This window comes from Bos indicus x Bos taurus, chromosome 4, assembly GCF_003369695.1.
Source record: "Bos indicus x Bos taurus breed Angus x Brahman F1 hybrid chromosome 4, Bos_hybrid_MaternalHap_v2.0, whole genome shotgun sequence".
Lineage (NCBI taxonomy): Eukaryota > Metazoa > Chordata > Mammalia > Artiodactyla > Bovidae > Bos > Bos indicus x Bos taurus.
The window spans coordinates 97,518,928-97,536,822 of NC_040079.1; the positions used below are offsets into that span (position 1 = coordinate 97,518,928).

At 36.9% G+C, this 17,895-nt stretch overlaps 1 protein-coding gene across 5 annotated transcripts in view; it reads left to right on the forward strand.

Moving 5' to 3' along the window:
• Positions 1–17,895, forward strand: part of ETV1 (ETS variant 1) — a 97,617-nt gene that overhangs the window by 12,947 nt on the left and 66,775 nt on the right. The gene's annotated exons all lie outside the window — the stretch shown is intronic.

Below are 17,895 nucleotides of genomic sequence, written 5' to 3' on the forward strand. Positions count from 1 at the left end.
GTTAAAATCCTGAAGAGATTTGTTGTATGACGTAAAAATCTTGGAACAAGCATTCTTTGGCTTATTGTATTATTTTACATTAATGAACATTCACTTGCTCGGATTTCATTTTTATCTTCATTATTTGCTTCCTGGATGGACACAGTGACACAAATGAAAGTTGCCATTGGCTTCCCTTAGAGTCCCTTCATGTTTCTTTCCCTGAGCCTCATTCCAGGGCCTTTCAGAGGATGCAAGAGAACTGATTCAGGGGTTCTGCCCTCTAATCACCCAATGAGCATTTTGCCTGTATAAGCATGGTTGCCTCTATTAGCAAACTGCAGCTATTGGCCTGAGTAGGAATAGTAAAGAAAAAGGTATAAATGCCATCCTGATTTTAAAACTGATCTAACACATTTTGTTCTCTTATTTATTTTTTATTTTTAAAATTTTTAAAATGAACATGGCGTACCATGCCTTAGTTTTATTTATTTTACTTTTTATTTTTTTATCATTTTTGGCTGTGCTGTGCCTCATGTGGGATTTTAGTTCCCTGACCAGGGATTGAACCCGTATCCTTTGCATTGGAAACAGGAAGTCTTAACCACTGGACTGCCACAGAAGTGTCATTTTTGTTCTTTTAGCACCATTTAAAACTCTAACTTGTTTCATTTTTCCAGACCATTGACAGTTTCACAGGAGGCAGTAGCAAGAGCAACAACAGATGCTTAATACCTTATAACTTATCAAACTCGTATTTTCACACCTAATATCATAAATCTAATACAAATACCTACGTTTCTTTGAGGAACAGATGTTTGTGTGCAATGTTTTCAACTTTTATGTTTGAAATCTTTTATTTCTCAGGTGTCAAGGGTTGTAAGTGGTTTCTTCCAGGTTCTCTCCCATTTTACATAGTTTAGTTCAGCATCATTAAAGTTCTTTTTCATTTGTGGTAAAATATATGCATTCCAGAAAATTTGTCTTTTGAACCATTTTTAAGTGTGCAGTGTGGGGCTTCCCTGGTGGCTCAGATGGTAAAGAATCTGCCTGCATTGTGGGAGATGTGGGTTAAGTCCCTGGGTCAGGAAGATCCCCTGGAGAAGGGCATGGCAACCCACTCCAGTACTCTTGCCTGGAGAATCCCATGGACAGAGGAGCCTTGTGGGCTGCAGTCCATGGGATTGCAAAGAAGTGAACACAACTGAGCAAGTAACACTTAGGGGCAGTCACACTGTTGTGCAAACATGAACACTATTTATCTGAACTTTCTCATGATCTCTACTGAAACTCTCTACGATTACTAAAAATTCACTCCCTACTTACCCTGCCTCCAGCCCCTGATAACTGCTGTTCTATCAATTTAACTTTTAATCTGAGAAAATAATGTTCTGTGCTGTTTGTTGTCTGAATATAGTTATTAGACATAGGATTTCCAGAAACCTATTCAGCTAAGATACAGACCTTCATTAGAGACTCTCAGAAATTCCCAGAAAGATGATGGCTAAGGATAACAGCTTGGCAAGGCTTCCCCTTCTTTGATAAAGTGTAGGAAGAGAATAGTCACATTTCTGCATGTCCTTTCCTGTTAGGAACTAGAGTTCTTTCTAAATACTGTACCTGTCATCTGAGTAGGAGAGTTAGTCTCATGGAGTCACTTTACATCTGAAAAAAATTGGTAATTTTAATACTCTGCTCCCTGGTGGCTCAAACTGTAAAGAATCTGCCTGTAATACAGGAGACCTGGGTTCAATCCCTGGGTCAGGAAGATCCCCTGGAGAAGGGAATGGCAACCCACTCCAGTATTCTTGCCTGGAAAATTCCATGGACAGAGGAGTCTGGTGGGCTACAGTCCATGGGGGTCACAAAGAGTCAGATAGAGCTGAGCGACTAACCCTTTCACCTTTCACAAATGCCTAAAGATAACTGTTTACATCTTATTTGCCCTCTCTTAGTTTTTCATATCGGAGAAGGCAGTGGCACCCCACTCCAGTACTCTTGCCTGGAAACTCCATGGACGGAGAAGCCTGGTGGGCTGCAGTCCATGGGGTCGCTAAGAGTCGGACTGAGCGACTTCCCTTTCACTTTTCACTTTCATGCATTGGATAAGGAAATGGCAACCCACTCCAGTGTTCTTGCCTGGAGAATCCTAGGGATGGGGGAGCCTGGTGGGCTGCCATCTATGGGGTTGCACAGAGTCCGACACGACTGAAGCGACTTAGCAGCAGCAGCAGTTTTTCATATTCTTGGTTAATTCATCTTCCTGAACTCAGTTCTCTTGGTTCACAGCATATGATTATTTTTCTTTCTCTTTTTACTCCTCTGATTACTCCTCACATCACTTATCTACCTTCTCTCTCTTGCCCAGGGTTTTGTCTGCAAACCTTTCCTCTTCTGTTTCTTATGCCATGCCTGCACAGTTCCATAGACCAACAGTCTATATCTGTTCAGTATAGTAACCACCAACCACATTTGTTACTGAGCACTTGAAATGTGGCTAATGGGTCTGAAGAAATTAATATTTAATTTTGTGATTTTAAATTTATGTGAACATGTGGCTATCGGCTACTGTAGTGGTCAGCACGGTTCTGTCGAAATAGGTTTCCTACACTGCTTATTGTAGTGTTGCTCTCCAGTCTGCTCCTGTCTATTGAATATCTGCCCCTGATCCACCACTGGGGTCCTTGTGCAAATTATAACTACACAGCACCTCTGGACTCATCCCCTCCACCCTCAGCTGAGCATCAGCATAAAACACCATTTATGCAACACCCCCTGTTTTCATTGTGAGGCTTCACTGCGAGTTCACATTCCCTAAGGCCAACAGTGAAGTCTTTCATTTTTTTCTGCCCAGCATCTTTCTTCAACTTCTGTTGCCTAAGTTGATGATATTACCAGTCCAAGCTGAAAACCTTTATCTTCAACCCCTCCCAGTTCTTTATCATCACTCCCTTAGGTTACCACGTTGTTAATTCTACGTCTCCTCTCAGGAGTATCTTAATTTCATGGTCTCATTTCCATTTCTCTTTCACTACCTTAATTCACACCCATATCTGCCTCCACTGAACTTGTGAGTCAGCCTTTCTATGGGGGCTCTTGCCTTCAGATTTCCTTCCATTCTGCCCGCTGCAGTGATCCTGACGCACAGCCATCTGACTTTGTTAATTTTCTTTGAACTTCTTTCAACACAAAATTCTAATTTAGCTGTACAGAACATAGTTCCATGTCCTGGGCCTTGGCTACCTTTTCAGTTTTAACTGTTGCTTTCCCAGTACCCTGTCCCTCCCCATTCTCTAAACTTGAAGCTTTCTAATTTTTCAGTTCCCCCAAAGAGTGAGCTCCTTTATGCCTCTTTACTTTTGCACATGTTCATTTTGCTTTAACATTTTTAAGATCATTCTTTGCAGTCTGGGGCATCTCCAGCTTCAGATTCAGCTGAGACTTCATCATACTGAGATTTTTCTTGACCTTTCTTTTCATCCTTAGCCTGCAGAGTTAAGACTCATGGCATCTTGTATGTTTCATTTATTATTATATCTTAGATACATGTCAGTAAGACTGTGAACTTCTTGAGGACTAGGAGCATGTCATATTTCAGTATGCCTGGCCTATTTTAGAAGCACAATAATTAAAATTGTCATAACCACGATCAGTGTCTTAGTGTTTATTTTCATTCAAGTATTTTCAAAGTCCCAATTCCCTTCTTAAGGTATAAACATATGATCATGCCTTAAAGAATATATATAGCTTTCATCTGGAAAACATGCTGAAACCATGAATGTTTAGCCAGGCATTTTCAGAATGCTGAAATTTTCCTTCAATTAGTGAATATTTACAGTTTAACAAATATGGCTCTGGGACTTCTGAATAAAGAACGTCATTATAAAGGGAAACCTATAAACACAAGTAAAAATAAATCTGAAAGAGTCTACTAAAAAGGAAAGTAGAAGTGCAATTTATTCAAGTTTCATTGAAATAAAGGACTATTGTTCTGATGATGGTGACCAGCTAATTTCAGTCTTTGCTGAGGATGGAACAAGAGGGATATAATTTTAAAAGAGGAATAGGGCATATGGATTAGATTCTAAAGAAGATTTCTGGGTGGAGAAGTTTATCAAATATTGGAACTGAAAGGCTATATTGTCTCCTAAATGCCCTTTATAAATGTTTGATACTTGTCTGTCTGGAGAAGATTAGTGGGGCAGAGGGACCCTATCTCTAGGAGCAGAAAGAAGCTACATCCTCTCTGTGTGGCCCGTCTATTAATTCTGTGGGGCTATTTTTTTCCATTGTGAATAATCAGATTTCCTTACATACCTCAATCAAATAAAATGCTTCTGTTTTTGCTTTTATTGCTTTAGCTGTTTGGTAAATGTAGGCTAGATGAATGAATGGCAAATTCCTTCCCAACTTTGTATTCTAGAACATATGTTTGACTGTAACACATATAAACATATATAGAAGAGTAGTGACCAGAGCATTCAAAAAATCTGAAAAATGAAATTAAACTGTAACACTTGGGTGTTTTTCTAAAAATTTTCCTGAGCGTTCCTTATTTTGTTTATAAAGTATTTCACTCAGAAACCTGGAATTTTAATGATGTCATGCTATAGTCTGGTAACCTTTCAAGGATGCTGACTTTCTAAGCATGTATAGACATTAAAAACAAGTGAAAACAAACAAAAAACCGCCTACAAGCCCATCCTAGGAAATGAATGGAGGCTAAGAAAAACAATTACCTGGCTTGAACAAATTGTTTCTTAGAAATGAGTCCAGAATTCAGACATTGCTGACAAAAAACAGAATAACTATAGGATACCCTTTCGTCCAGATGAAGTAGAATTATACTCTTAAGAGAATTGAAAGAGTGTTTAGAATATAGATCAACCTTATGTTTCCAAAGTAGATACAAATTTGTGTACACCTTGAATTTTTGAAAATCATGTGTTTTAAATACAATACATTGATAACCTTATATTTTAAATAAAATATTTTTACATAGCTAATCCTTTAAAATCTACCACCCCTCGTTTTCTTCCTTTACAAAGTTGTGTTATTATTTTTCTAACTAGCTTGTTTCCATTTGATGACATTAGTTCTTTTTGTGCTTGCTCTACACTGATTCACACAATAGATGATGTTCACATTTACATTTTATGTTCTTCCAGAACATTCCCACGGGTATAGCCAGGATTAGGCACAATTCCCAGTAGCACAATTCCTTGTAACTATACTTCTTTCTTTTATACCTGAGAAAAAACACTGGAATGCAAGTCAATTAGAAGGATGTCATTAAAGGAATAATATTGCCTAGATTCTTCTCTGGTTTATTTATGAAAGTAAATATAAAAAGGTTGCAATTTACTTTAACTGAAATTTGTAACACAATAATACTAGTGACCCATTCAGAAAATAAAGACAAACCAGTGTGTGGGAACTTAACTGTTTGAAGTCATTATTATATGGGTGATACTTTGTGTATGTAAATTAAATTCATAGCTGCACTTCATTTTCTTATTTATTTTTTTTTTTTTAAGAATAGCACTTTGGATCCCTTTTGCAGTGAAGTAGAGATAAAAATACCTTAACAGATTCTTGTATAAATCTGCTTCTGAAAAAAAGCTGAAGTTAGACAGGTCTATGCAGACCCTAACTGAATAATTCCTTTTATATTAACATGTATTTCCTAGATTGGAAAGTTCCGTTTGTGTTTCTTAATTTTCTTTTCTACTAAGCTACCTTCCTGCATTCTGTTCCTTTCTACGTGGACAATGAGTACTTTATAAAGTTTACTTTTTTGTGACTACTTTTGAAACCTTTCTTACCCAATTCGTTTTTTGGATGTGACTTGACAGGAAGGTTTTGTCTTTCATTTTTCTTTTACCAGAGGTGCGTACACATTCAGGCTTCCCTGGTGGCTCAGTGGTAAGAACCTGCCTGCCCCTGTAGGAGACAAAGGCTTTATCCCTGGGTTGGGAAGATCCCCTGGAGGAGGAAATGGCAGCCCACTCCAGTATTCTTGCCTGGAGAATCCCATGGACAGAGGAGAGGAGTCTGGCAGGCTACATCCATGGGGTCCCAAAGAGTTGAACACGACTGAGCCACTGAACAACAAGAACACACGTTCACAGAGGAATTCCGTTTCTGGGATTGGAGTGCATGATTTTGCAACTGTGTCCTGTCTTCTTTTTAAACATTTTCTGAGGAAAATTTGAGTATGTTGCTGTCCTCAGACTCAAACTCTCCATTTGAAGGATGAAGTGTCTCCTGCTTTTTCATCTGAGATCATCTGTGTGCCTAAGATCTCAGCCGTCTCCAGCCCTTGAAAGGTGTTTGCTTTGTGCTGCTTTTTGTTGTGGTTTTGGCTGTTCTTGGTCTGTTTGTTGCTTTGTTTTTTGTCTTTTGCTTTTTTTTTTTTAACAGTTTAAATATTTTATCAAAGCAATATATTGATAGAGGAGGAGAAAAAGCGCAAGTCAGATCAGTCCCCATTTTCACAGTCCTCTTCTGTAGAGGCATAGAGGCAACCATTTTTTTTTTTTTCCCTTTGTAGTTAGCTCACATACTAAGTGATGTAATTGTACTGCAACTTATTGATTTATCAACTTTATATTTTTTTCTTTTGCCCTGTTCAGATAGATAATTATTTGGGGTAAATTTTAAATTATTTTCCTGAAAGTCATCAGTTATATAATTTTATATGAGTACAGTAATCTTATTCTCATTTGAGTATGAACATGAATTACTTGGGAAGCTTGTTCAAGTACAGCATCATGGTCCCAATCCTGTGAGAGTTTGACCTTTTAAGTCTGGAACTGAGCCCTGGAATTTCTAACGAGCTGTTAGGTGATTCTGATACAGGCCTTCCATGGAAATAAGGTTAGACATTTTTTTATCCTGTCATTTACTTATTTGTAAAATAAAGGCAGCAACATCATTTCTTTTTTTTTTTGCAATTAAATTGTAAGGTGGACTCAATTCATTATGTAATAGATACAGTTTCTGAAAATGTTAACAAGTAATATTTTACCATATTATTACTGAAAATACTAGGGAATTAGTCTATATAAAAATGATATTATTGAAGTGGTTTCTTCATTTTCATTTTTGCTTGAGTTATTTGTGTTTCCCATTTCCAAAGACTATTTTCTACTTATTTTCTCTAACCTTTAGCTGTAAGTCATTGCTGATTGTTCATCCCTGTCATCCTAGAATCAATTCTACATTAGAAGGCTACCTAGTAAACTTTGAATCTTCCCAATCTGGTTAGAAAAAACCAAACACTGTGCCCTGTCCTGTTCCAAGTACCTCCGTTAAGGTTTCTTGTTATCAGAGAGTTCACTCTGACATTGGTAGTACACATCTGCCCTATGTATGTCATTTTGGAGTCCAGCAGCCACATTTTCAGCAAAATCAATTTTTAGTTTGGTGCTTGGTTGTTTCATGCACTCAGTGTGTTTAGTCACTCAGTTATTTCCAACTCTTTGCAACCCCATGGACTGTAGCCCATCAGACTCCTCTGTCCTTGGAATTCTCCAGGCAAGAATACTGGAGTGGGTTGCCATTTCCTTCTCTATGATTGTTTCATAAGGAATATATTTTTCAAATCAAAATAGAAACCCATTGGAAAATAAGCTGCATCTTGCAATAATTTTCATTTTAGATAACCCACCAGGAATCCACTGAATTCAAGAGAAGTATATCTAAATTATACACCTTGGCCCTGTTTTTTTTTTTTTTAAACCTTTATTTACTTAAACATAAAATGCAAAGAAATAATCTCTCAGGCTCATGCCACATTATGATTCTGTGACATTTTTTTCTACACTCAAGGGAGAAAAAGGAAAAGTAACATCTAAATATGGTAAATGCTTGCTTGCATTTAAAAATGAACTTTAGAAAAAGCATAATTAATGGGGAAATGTATAAATAGAAATTATAGTAGATGACTATGGACTTACAAGTAAAAAGTTGCATCAGTTTTATTAAAATATACTCTAGTAGATAGATATTTTTAACAGTTTTTGGTTTTACCAGTTTATTCTTCATAAGATAGATGGTTGAGACTCAATGCCAAAATGAAAACCAAAAGACAAAGCAAAACAACCACCCTCCAAAAAAAATTGGGGTTTTTATAGCTGACAGCTAAAATTAGGTATCACAACACAAGATTTTTGCTTTTTGTTTCAGATTTTATTTATTCTTTAATTTGGCCTTCAGCATAACAAATTATCCTAGAAATTAACTTCAGAAACACACTCAAAGGGAATATGTCAACAAATACTTTCCAGTCACCCTGCCTATAATTAGTATCAAATTATTTTGAGAAAAGTGATCTGTGCCTTCTTTGGTTGAACTTTACTCAATGTTAAATAAGTATACTGTTATGCAGTAACTGGACTTATTAGTCTAAGAGCCAAACCATATCTATTGGAAAATTTAGGTAAGGGATGAAGGTGGAAAATTATTTGCAGAACTAAAATTATGTTCTTTTTTTTAGTATTTTTAATATATGCAAGACACTTATGTATAGTGATGAATAAAAAAGCAAAAACAACATTGATTAGTAGTTACAAATAAAGCCAAAGCAATGATGAAAGTAAGTACATTTTTGAGCCACCAAATTTTGTATGTAAATTTCATGTAATCAGATGTAAAGGAGACATGAAGAGAGAATCTGAGCTAAACTAGTCTATGTGAATCTTTCTGTCATAATTGTATGTTTAGTGTTTTTATGGAGTTGTATTTATATCATTCTTTTTCCGTTTTTTCCCTTTTTTAACGTTAACTGTCTGCTTAATATGCATAGTGCATATTTGCTTCTGTCTGTTATTGAATTTTCTCCTAATGAGAGTTTGTGCTGTGTTTCACTAAGTAAAAGTGGTTGATTTAATGTAGTTGCTTTTTTAAATCTAATGAGTTGTGCCCTAACAAGTATTACTGTGATTTGGCTTTAGCTGAGGCTGTTGTTAACTCAAGAATGTATTTATTGAAAATTTGTCAAAATTTGTCAGGAATGGCTAAATTAAAAATCCTACTTATATAATGTCTGATTAAACTTTAAGAAAAACTACTTGTGGAATGGTTTTGTATGCCATCTTTAAAGCTTATTTAAATCTAAGTTTTAGCCAAAAATTCATTTTTCTGTAGATGCTACATTGTTAAACCACTTAGGTTTGTTTCAGTTACTCCTATTTGTTGGATTTACAGTCATGTTAAGAGTAATTATTAGATCCCATGGAATAGGTTTTGAACTGTGATTGTTCCTTGATGTGTATAGGAAAATATTATATTCATATTTCTGTTTGCAAAATTGGAGTGCTTGTATATGCTTACAAATGTGAGCCATATCCATTATATTCATTTTTATGATTTGAAATATGAATAATAGATCTTAGTGGTAAACATTTTAATTTTTCTTATGAGATTTTAACTTAGTTACTGGTACACATGTCTATATGGTTTTATATTAAGGATGCTCGATGGGTTTAGTGCCTGTGCTCAGTTGTGTCCACATTTTTTGTGACCCTGTGGACTGTAGCCCGCCAGGTTCCTCTGTCCATGGGGTTTTTCAGGAAAGAATACTGGAGTGGGTTGCCATTTCCTCCTCCAGGAGGTCTCCCCAACCCAGGAACTGAATATGTGTCTCCTGCCTTGGCAGGTGGAATCTTTACCGCTAAGCCACCTGGGAAGCCCATTAAGTAAGTTTGTAAGGCACCAAAGATTTATTCATTCAACAAATGTGTTTTAAGCCTATTATATGCCATGCTTTGATCCAGGCATTGGTGATAACAGTGGTGGGAAAACCAGAAAAAATTACCTCTACTCTCATGAAGCTTTTGTTCTTACCGAGTGTAACTAATATAAAGTCTCACTCATCTCATGTTGAGGGATGTGAAGTTGTATCAGGGGTCAGTGTGTATGCATAATCATTGTGTGTTCAGACTCCAATCTGTTATGTTCTGAAGAAAATATACTTGGGTATTTTTTCAAACTTTGTTTATTTCCACAAAAAGCACTCTGCTTAAAGTGGTAGCCACTGGATTTCCCAGGGGATGTCTCTGTGTTCACACCTCTTTATTCCTAAACCTAAATTCCTGTGATGGTTGACTAAAAGAAGATATTTTTATCACTTTTTAAAGTTTATGTACTCTCATGTTAATAGCATACATTGTATATTACCATATACAATGTATTAACCTTTACTTTTTGAGATCATACTCGAAGATTCAGTTCATTTGTCCTTTATTCCTTAATTATCTTAGAATTGATGACTTCTGTGTGCCCACAGATGCTTTGTATACATCTCAATTTAAACAGGATTTCAATTGACTTGTAGAGAATGGATCATGTCCTACTCATCCTTGTATAATTCACATGTGGTGGGTATTCACTGAATATTGAACTGAATGACTAGCTTCTTGGGTGCTTAGATTCTTTTTAAAAACATTCATTCAGAGGTAGCTTGCATTGTTTAAAATCTTGTACAAATATCTGCTTTTATTTTCCTGTGTTTTATTTTCCTTTGAGGGATAATGGAAAGCTGTTCCCACTTAAGTAACATTAGAACTAAGTCTCAGTTATCAGATAAGGGCTCTCTGATAAATATTACTTAAGACTCATATCTCACAATACATTTCTCAGTAATCTTTATTTAGCACAAATAATCTTAAGTTACTTAGTATTGTTCCCATTTTATTCAGAGAGAATCTGCGATGTGAAATAATCTGGTAACAAGGCACAGGGTTGAGATTCGAGAGGTCAGACACCCTCATTCTGGCTCTCTCTGTGGAGATCTCCCTTCCCTGAGGGCCCAAATTTAGCCCACTGGTAGATTTCAAAACTGTTATTAATCTTGAAAAAAACATACATCACAAAGAATGTTCTTCATAGGGAACATAAATATTGTTTGCAAATTCCTATTAAGGTGTGATAAGCTGAGGGAGACCAAGAGCACCTTTTTCATAGGGATTTGCAATGGCACCCCACTCCAGTACTCTTGCCTGGAAAATCCCATGGATGGAGGAGCCTGGTAGGCTGCATCCACGGGGTCGCTAAGAGTCAGACACGACTGAGCAACTTCACTTTCACTTTCCACTTTCATGCATTGGAGAAGGAAATGGCAACCCACTCCAGTGTTCTTGCCTGGAGAATCCCATGGACAGAGAAGCCTGGTAGGCTGCAGTCCATGGGGTCACACACAGTCGGACACGACTGAAGCGACTTAGCAGCAGCCCCAAGAAAGATATTCTATGAGCTGATGTGAGGTAATAGCTGGAAAGCATGGTGGGAGGGCTTGGTATTTGGGAACTATACCAATTCTCATCTAGGTTACAGTGAATTTTTTTTTTTTCCTCTTCCTCAAATATTTTATCTTACTTATCTAGCATTGGAGAGATTTATGACAATATATTTTCATGTTTATGTGCAGGTTTTGACTTCAGAAATGTTTGAGACCTGGCATATTTTCCTTATTGGGGGAGGGTGGATGGGGAAGAATGGCTTGGGTAATTAAGACAGTAGTTGTAGTTAGCAGCTGCAGAGTTAGTAGAAGTAGTACTAGTCACAGTAGTAGTATTGATGGAATTGCCAAAATAGTAGTAAATATTCATGAAGATCCCAAAGCGGCAGCTTGTGGATTAGTGATATTAGCAGTCTTATTTTAAAGATGAAAAACTGAAAAAAAAAAATATTATTGGGCTGTCTCTGGCTTCAAAAAAAAGTGTACGCTCATACTTGTGCCAAAGTGGGAAAACAGCAAGTAAAAATTATGCGAACCCAGGCACTTTAGCTTATTGGGGAATTTTTCTTTATCGAATTCTCTGTAACATTGGAGTAGAAAAAATTTTTTTCTCAACCGTTTTCTTATTAAAGAAGGTACTTTTAAGTTCTGCAGACTTATTAGCACAAATATTTATTTGTTGGATGAAAGAATGAATTTGAGTACAATGTCTTTATACCAGTCTTTTGTGTATCTGCACTACTCATTTTAGTGTGTCTGTGGTGCTGGTGGTTTAGTCACTCAGTCGTGTGACTCTTTGTGACCCCATGGACTGCAGCCCACCAGGCTCCTCTGTCTATGGGATTCTCCAGGCAAGAATCCTGGAGTGGGGTGCCGTTTTCTTCTCCTCTTAGTTTAGTATTACTTAGGCTTTTCACATTAAATAAGTATAATCAAGAATCTATAAACCACTATAAAATTCTGGATGTATTTTGATCAAAAAGAAATATAGGCCCCCCCTCTTTGTCCAGTTTTTCCTCTGAACTTTTTAACACTGACATTTAATCCTAAAGCATGATATACTCTTCTTAGATTGTCTTCTAGCCACAGAGCTGCCAGCAGAAGTTCTGTCAAATCCTCCAAAGGCCACTGGACTCGGTGAAAAGTGGTTCTTTCCTAACAAGATGTATGAATAACATTGAAGTAAACCCTTCAGTAGTGTGAGCTTTTTCCTTTGAGATAGTGGTCATGCGAAGAAGTTTTTGAGCTTTTTTGAGCTTTTTCTGCTGTTTGAGCTTGTTTTTCTCCGACTTTATGGACACAACAGCCTATTATGTTGATTTGATTTGATTCTCTAGTCCTTGGCACTGGGGCTATAGCATCAGGTGATGACTCAGTTATCTCTACTCACAGGACTGCAGGGAAAGCCAAGTAACTGGATGTTACTGCTCCATCTTTCAGGATGTTTTTGCCTTCTTCAGTAGCCCCACATTCTTGTTTCCTTCTTGGGCAACCAAACCTTGTTTTCCTTTCTGAAAGCTCTACTTTCATTCACAGTTTTATGTCAGATTAAAGGCTGGTGCATTAGGTTATCAGCTAATCAATAAACTTCAGTCATCCCATCTAGTGATAAAGCTGTTTCATTGATCAAAGTGGAAATTTAGGCCCTTAGCTTTTAAATGGCAATTTCGGAAGGTTTGAAGAATGTGCTTGTGGAAAGTATAGCCCTATGTTCTTACGTGTATTGAGAGGCGGTCACTAGAGTTTATGAACTGTGTCTGATGTACACATAAGCAGATCCACATATAAAAATGTCTATCTGGATTTTATCTAAAATATTTTTCTGATTTTCCTTACTTTTTTTTCAAATTCTAATCAGTAACTCTTTCTCTCTCTCTCTCTAAATGTATAAAACCTGTATTTGTCAGAACTGATGTTATGATGTCTTCTGAACCTCTAAGGTGAATTTTCAATAAATGCACACATAGAAAAAAAAAAGGTTCAAATGCTGTAATTGTGATATCAGGAAGAACACCTCTTATTTTCCTATTAATTAAGTTATTAAATGGGTAATAGTTTAACAATCTTAAGATTTGGCATCTTTAGCCTTTTCTCTTGGTTGAGTTCCTACCATTGCTTTTTTTTTCTCCATAATGAAAAATAAGTGTAGCCAACAAATATTCATACTGTCAGGCATTATGCTAGATGCTATAGAATGAAATTTAAAAGCAATATTAGTGATAATACTAATCTCTCTTTGTTTAGCAATTTAGAATTTGTAGGTTATTTTCACACCCACATCTCATTTGTGCCTCGCAAAAGCCCTGGGATTTAGGCAGAGCAGACAACTTCATGCAGGTTTAATGAGATTCCCAGTCTCTTAGATAGTGAATGGCAGAACCAAAACTTATCTTGTAGTGTTTTCTCTTATACCCATCAGACAAATTGCAATAACCCATCATTCATTGAAATGATACCGCTGGGCAAGTGAATTAAAAACATATGAGTATTTTGGTAATATTAATATATATATATATACATAAATTTGTTTATATAATAAGTTAAAGGAAATATGGAAAACATCCAAAAGTTTCTTATTGTGTATGGATGACTTCTAATTTATAACTTAATATCCAAAATAAATCATATATGGAAAACAAAGGTGGAATAGACAGCCCTTTAAGTTCCCTATTACCCTATGAAAATCACCTTCATACTTTGAATTGTAGAAGTGTGGTTAAGTCCTGTGTCTACATAAGCCTGCAGCTTCCGGAATCCTGGATGTTTGATTAACAAAATAATGAAGCGCTCCAAAGAGAATTTTTAAATTTTGATTTGGAACACTATTTCTCTTTGGACATTGTGTAATTTGGCCAGAAAAATGTTCCAATATTGTCCTGAAATTAACTGAACACTACATTTGGCATTTTGTCAGCTTTTTTTTTATATTTATTCAGCTATTTTATAGTATTAATGCTGAAGACACTAAATACATATACATATACATGGTATATGTATTACACCATGTAATATAGATATAGAATCCTTTCAACGAACCAAGTGCAGTATACTGCATGAGAGCAAGGTGTTGGATCTAGGATGCTTGGTTTCAGATCTCTGTTTACTTGGCGTGTGGTTTGTAAGCAACGCAAGATAAGACCTGGATAATAATGTTCTCATCCCCTAGGGTAACTTGAGTTTTAGGATAACTTGTGTATTTTTACGTAAAATATGTAAGTAATAATCAGTGAGTGATAAACTACTGTGCCGTTTTATGTAAGGGACTTGAGTATCAGGATTTCGGTATTCACAAGTGGGAGGAGATCCTAGATCTAATACCCTGAGGATACCTACAGAATGATTATAATATGACTGACACAGAGAAAGCCCTAGGTATGGTTTTATTCTATATACACACAAATATATATGAAATATACGAAACATACAATTCATATTATTGTTCATTTGCTAAGTGGTATCCGATTCTTTGTGAATCCGGACACCGCAGCACACTGGGCTTCCCTGTTCTTCACTGTCTCCCAAAATGTGCTCAAAATCATTGCAGTATTTCACAAATGTACTCATTTTGAATAACTTACCTTTATGTGTTGTGTGTTTTGTTTTTGCCATATTTAGAAATTATATCTACACCTCCTTACTTAAAAGGTTTATTTAAACATACTGTAAATTTGTACAAGAGTGATTTGATCTTTTAGTATGGGTTACACTAGCAGTTCAGTGCATATCCACAGTGATGCTGTCAAGAGACACTTGGAAGTGTTTGTACAAACCTGTTGTCATTTTGACCATAAGGATTCATAAACAGAAGGTTGAACGGGAAACATTTGATACTTGAAAAAAAGGCCTGGTTATAGGATCTGTTACCATCTTATGTTTCAGATTATGGGTTATGCATTCTGGTTGATCAAGGACACCCTAATTTGTGGCTCTAGCAAAATTGCCTGCATTTCAATGTTTTTGTTGGTTTTGAAGTTGATGTATTCATTGAAAGGGAAAAAAGTGTTGATTTTTCAATTAAGATGCAACCTTTACAATGCAAAGCAATAATAATTATAGTGTTCACTCAGCCTGAAGAAAATATTTCACCAGTTAAATAGCAATAATCAAGATGAGAACTATATTAGAAGGGTGCTAATTTTATGATCATCTCTTATTTAAATAATAAAAATTAACCCCCAGGACCTTTGCTGTAACACACTGCGTGCATTGAAAGCCATATCAGCTTTAGATAGGGCCTGGGGAAGCACATTTAAAAGTTAATTGGTTGCTTAAGTTGTGAATAACCTAAGGTCCTCCTTATAAAATAGAATGAATGAATTAGCTAGGGAGTGACTGAACTTCTACCAGTCCAGTTGTGTTTGACCCAGCAATTGGGCTCTGTGTGCTAAATTTAAGAAAAGTAGATTCTAGCTGTATTAAAAAAAAACCCTGAAAGTATTAACATTAAATGATTGTCAAGCACTAAGTAAAGTAAACATCTTAAACAGTAGCTGTAATTTCACAAGGTGACACAATGACTTTGAAGCCCAAATGTCTAGGTTCAAATCTTAAGTTGCACAGTTCAGTGCTCAGTCGTGTCCGACTTTTTGCAACCCCATGAATCGCAGCACGCCAGGCCTGCCTGTCCATCACCAACTCCCGGAGTTTACACGAACTCATGTCCATCGAGTTGGTGATGCCATCTCATCCTTTGTCGTCCCCTTCTCCTCCTGCCCCCAATCCCTCCCAGCATCAGAGTCTTTTCCAATGAGTCAACTCTTGCATGAGGTGGCCAAAGTACTGGAGTTTCAGCTTCAGCATCATTCCCTCCAAAGAAATCCTAGGGCTGATCTCCTTCAGAATGGACTGGTTGGATCTCCTTGCAGTCCAAGGGACTCTCAAGAGTCTTCTCCGACACCACACTTCAAAAGCATCAATTCTTGGGCGCTCAGCCTTCTTCACAGTCCAACTCTCACATCCATACATGACCACAGGAAAAACCATAGCCTTGACTAGATGGATCTTTGTTGGCAAAGTAATGTCTCTGCTTTTGAATATGCTATGTAGATTGGACATAACTTTCCTTCCAAGGAGTAAGTGTCTTTTAATTTCATGGCTGCAGTCACCATCTGCAGTGATTTTGGAGCCCAAAAAAGTAAAGTCTGACACTGTTTCCACTGTTTTCCCATCTATTTCCCATGAAGTGATGGGACCAGATGCCATGGTCTTCGTTTTCTGAATGTTGAGCTTTAACCCAACTTTTTCACTCTCCACTTTCACTTTCATCAAGAGGCTTTTGAGTTCCTCTTTATTTTCTGCCATAAGGGTGGTGTCATCTGCATATCTGTGGTTATTGATATTTCTCCCAGCAATCTTGTATCCAGCTTGTGTTTCTTCCATTTCAGCGTTTCTTATGATGTACTCTGCATATAAGTTAAACAAGCAGGGTGATAATATACAGCCTTGACGTACTCTTTTTCCTATTTGGAACCAGTCTGTTGTTCCATGTCCAGTTCTAACTGTTGCTTCCTGACCTGCATACAGATTTCTCAAGAGGCAGGTCAGGTGGTCTGATATTCCCATCTCTTTCAGAATTTTCCACAGTTTATTGTGATCCATACAAGTCAAAGGCTTTGGCATAGTCAATAAAGCAGAAATAGATGTTTTTCTGGAACTCTCTTGCTTTTTCCATGATCCAGCGGATGTTGGCAATTTGATCTCTGGTTCCTCTGCCTTTTCTAAAACCAGCTTGAACATCTGGAAGTTCACAGTTCACATATTGCTGAAGCCTGGCTTGGAGAATTTTGAGCATTACTTTACTAGCGTGTGAGATGAGTGCAATTGTGTGGTAGTTTGAGCATTCTTTGGCATTGCCTTTCTTTGGGATTGGAATGAAAACTGACCTTTTCCAGTCCTGTGGCCACTGCTGAGTTTTCCACATTTGCTGGCATATTGAGTGCAGCACTTTCACAGCATCATCTTTCAGGATTTGAAATAGTTCAACTGGAATCCCTTAACCTCCACTAGCTTTGTTCGTAGTGATGCTTTCTAAGGCCCACTTGACTTCACATTCCAGGGTGTATGGCTCTAGGTTAGGGATGACACCATTGTGATTATCTTGGTCGTGAAGATCTTTTTTGTACAGTTCTTATATGTATTCTTGCCACCTCTTCTTAGTATCTTCTGCTTCTGTTAGGTCCATACCATTTCTGTCCTTTATCATGCCCGTCTTTGCATGAAATGTTTCCTTGGTATCTTTCATTTTCTTGAAGAGCTCTCTAGTCTTTCCCATTCTATTGTTTTCCTCTATTTATTTGCACTGATCACTAAGGAAATTGTACAGTTTACCATATTTGGGATCTTGGGCCAATTACCTTTTTTAAGCCTTGTATGTAAAGGGGAAAGTAAATGGATTGATGTAATGATTAAATGAGGTGTCTTATGTCAAGATTTTGGTATACAGGTTAGTATTTGATAACTCACACTCTGTGTAGAAGGAAGACATTATCTGTGTCTATATTCTTTTGAGGCCAGAGGATTTCTTAAGCTACCAGTGACAGTTTCAGGATCATAGGGCCAATAATACAGTTAAAAAGAATTGAAAATGACTGCATACGGTTGACATAGAGGTGAAGAAATTTGGTTTGTTTCATCATTCCTGCTGCCTACCACCTGCTGATAATATACTTATCCTA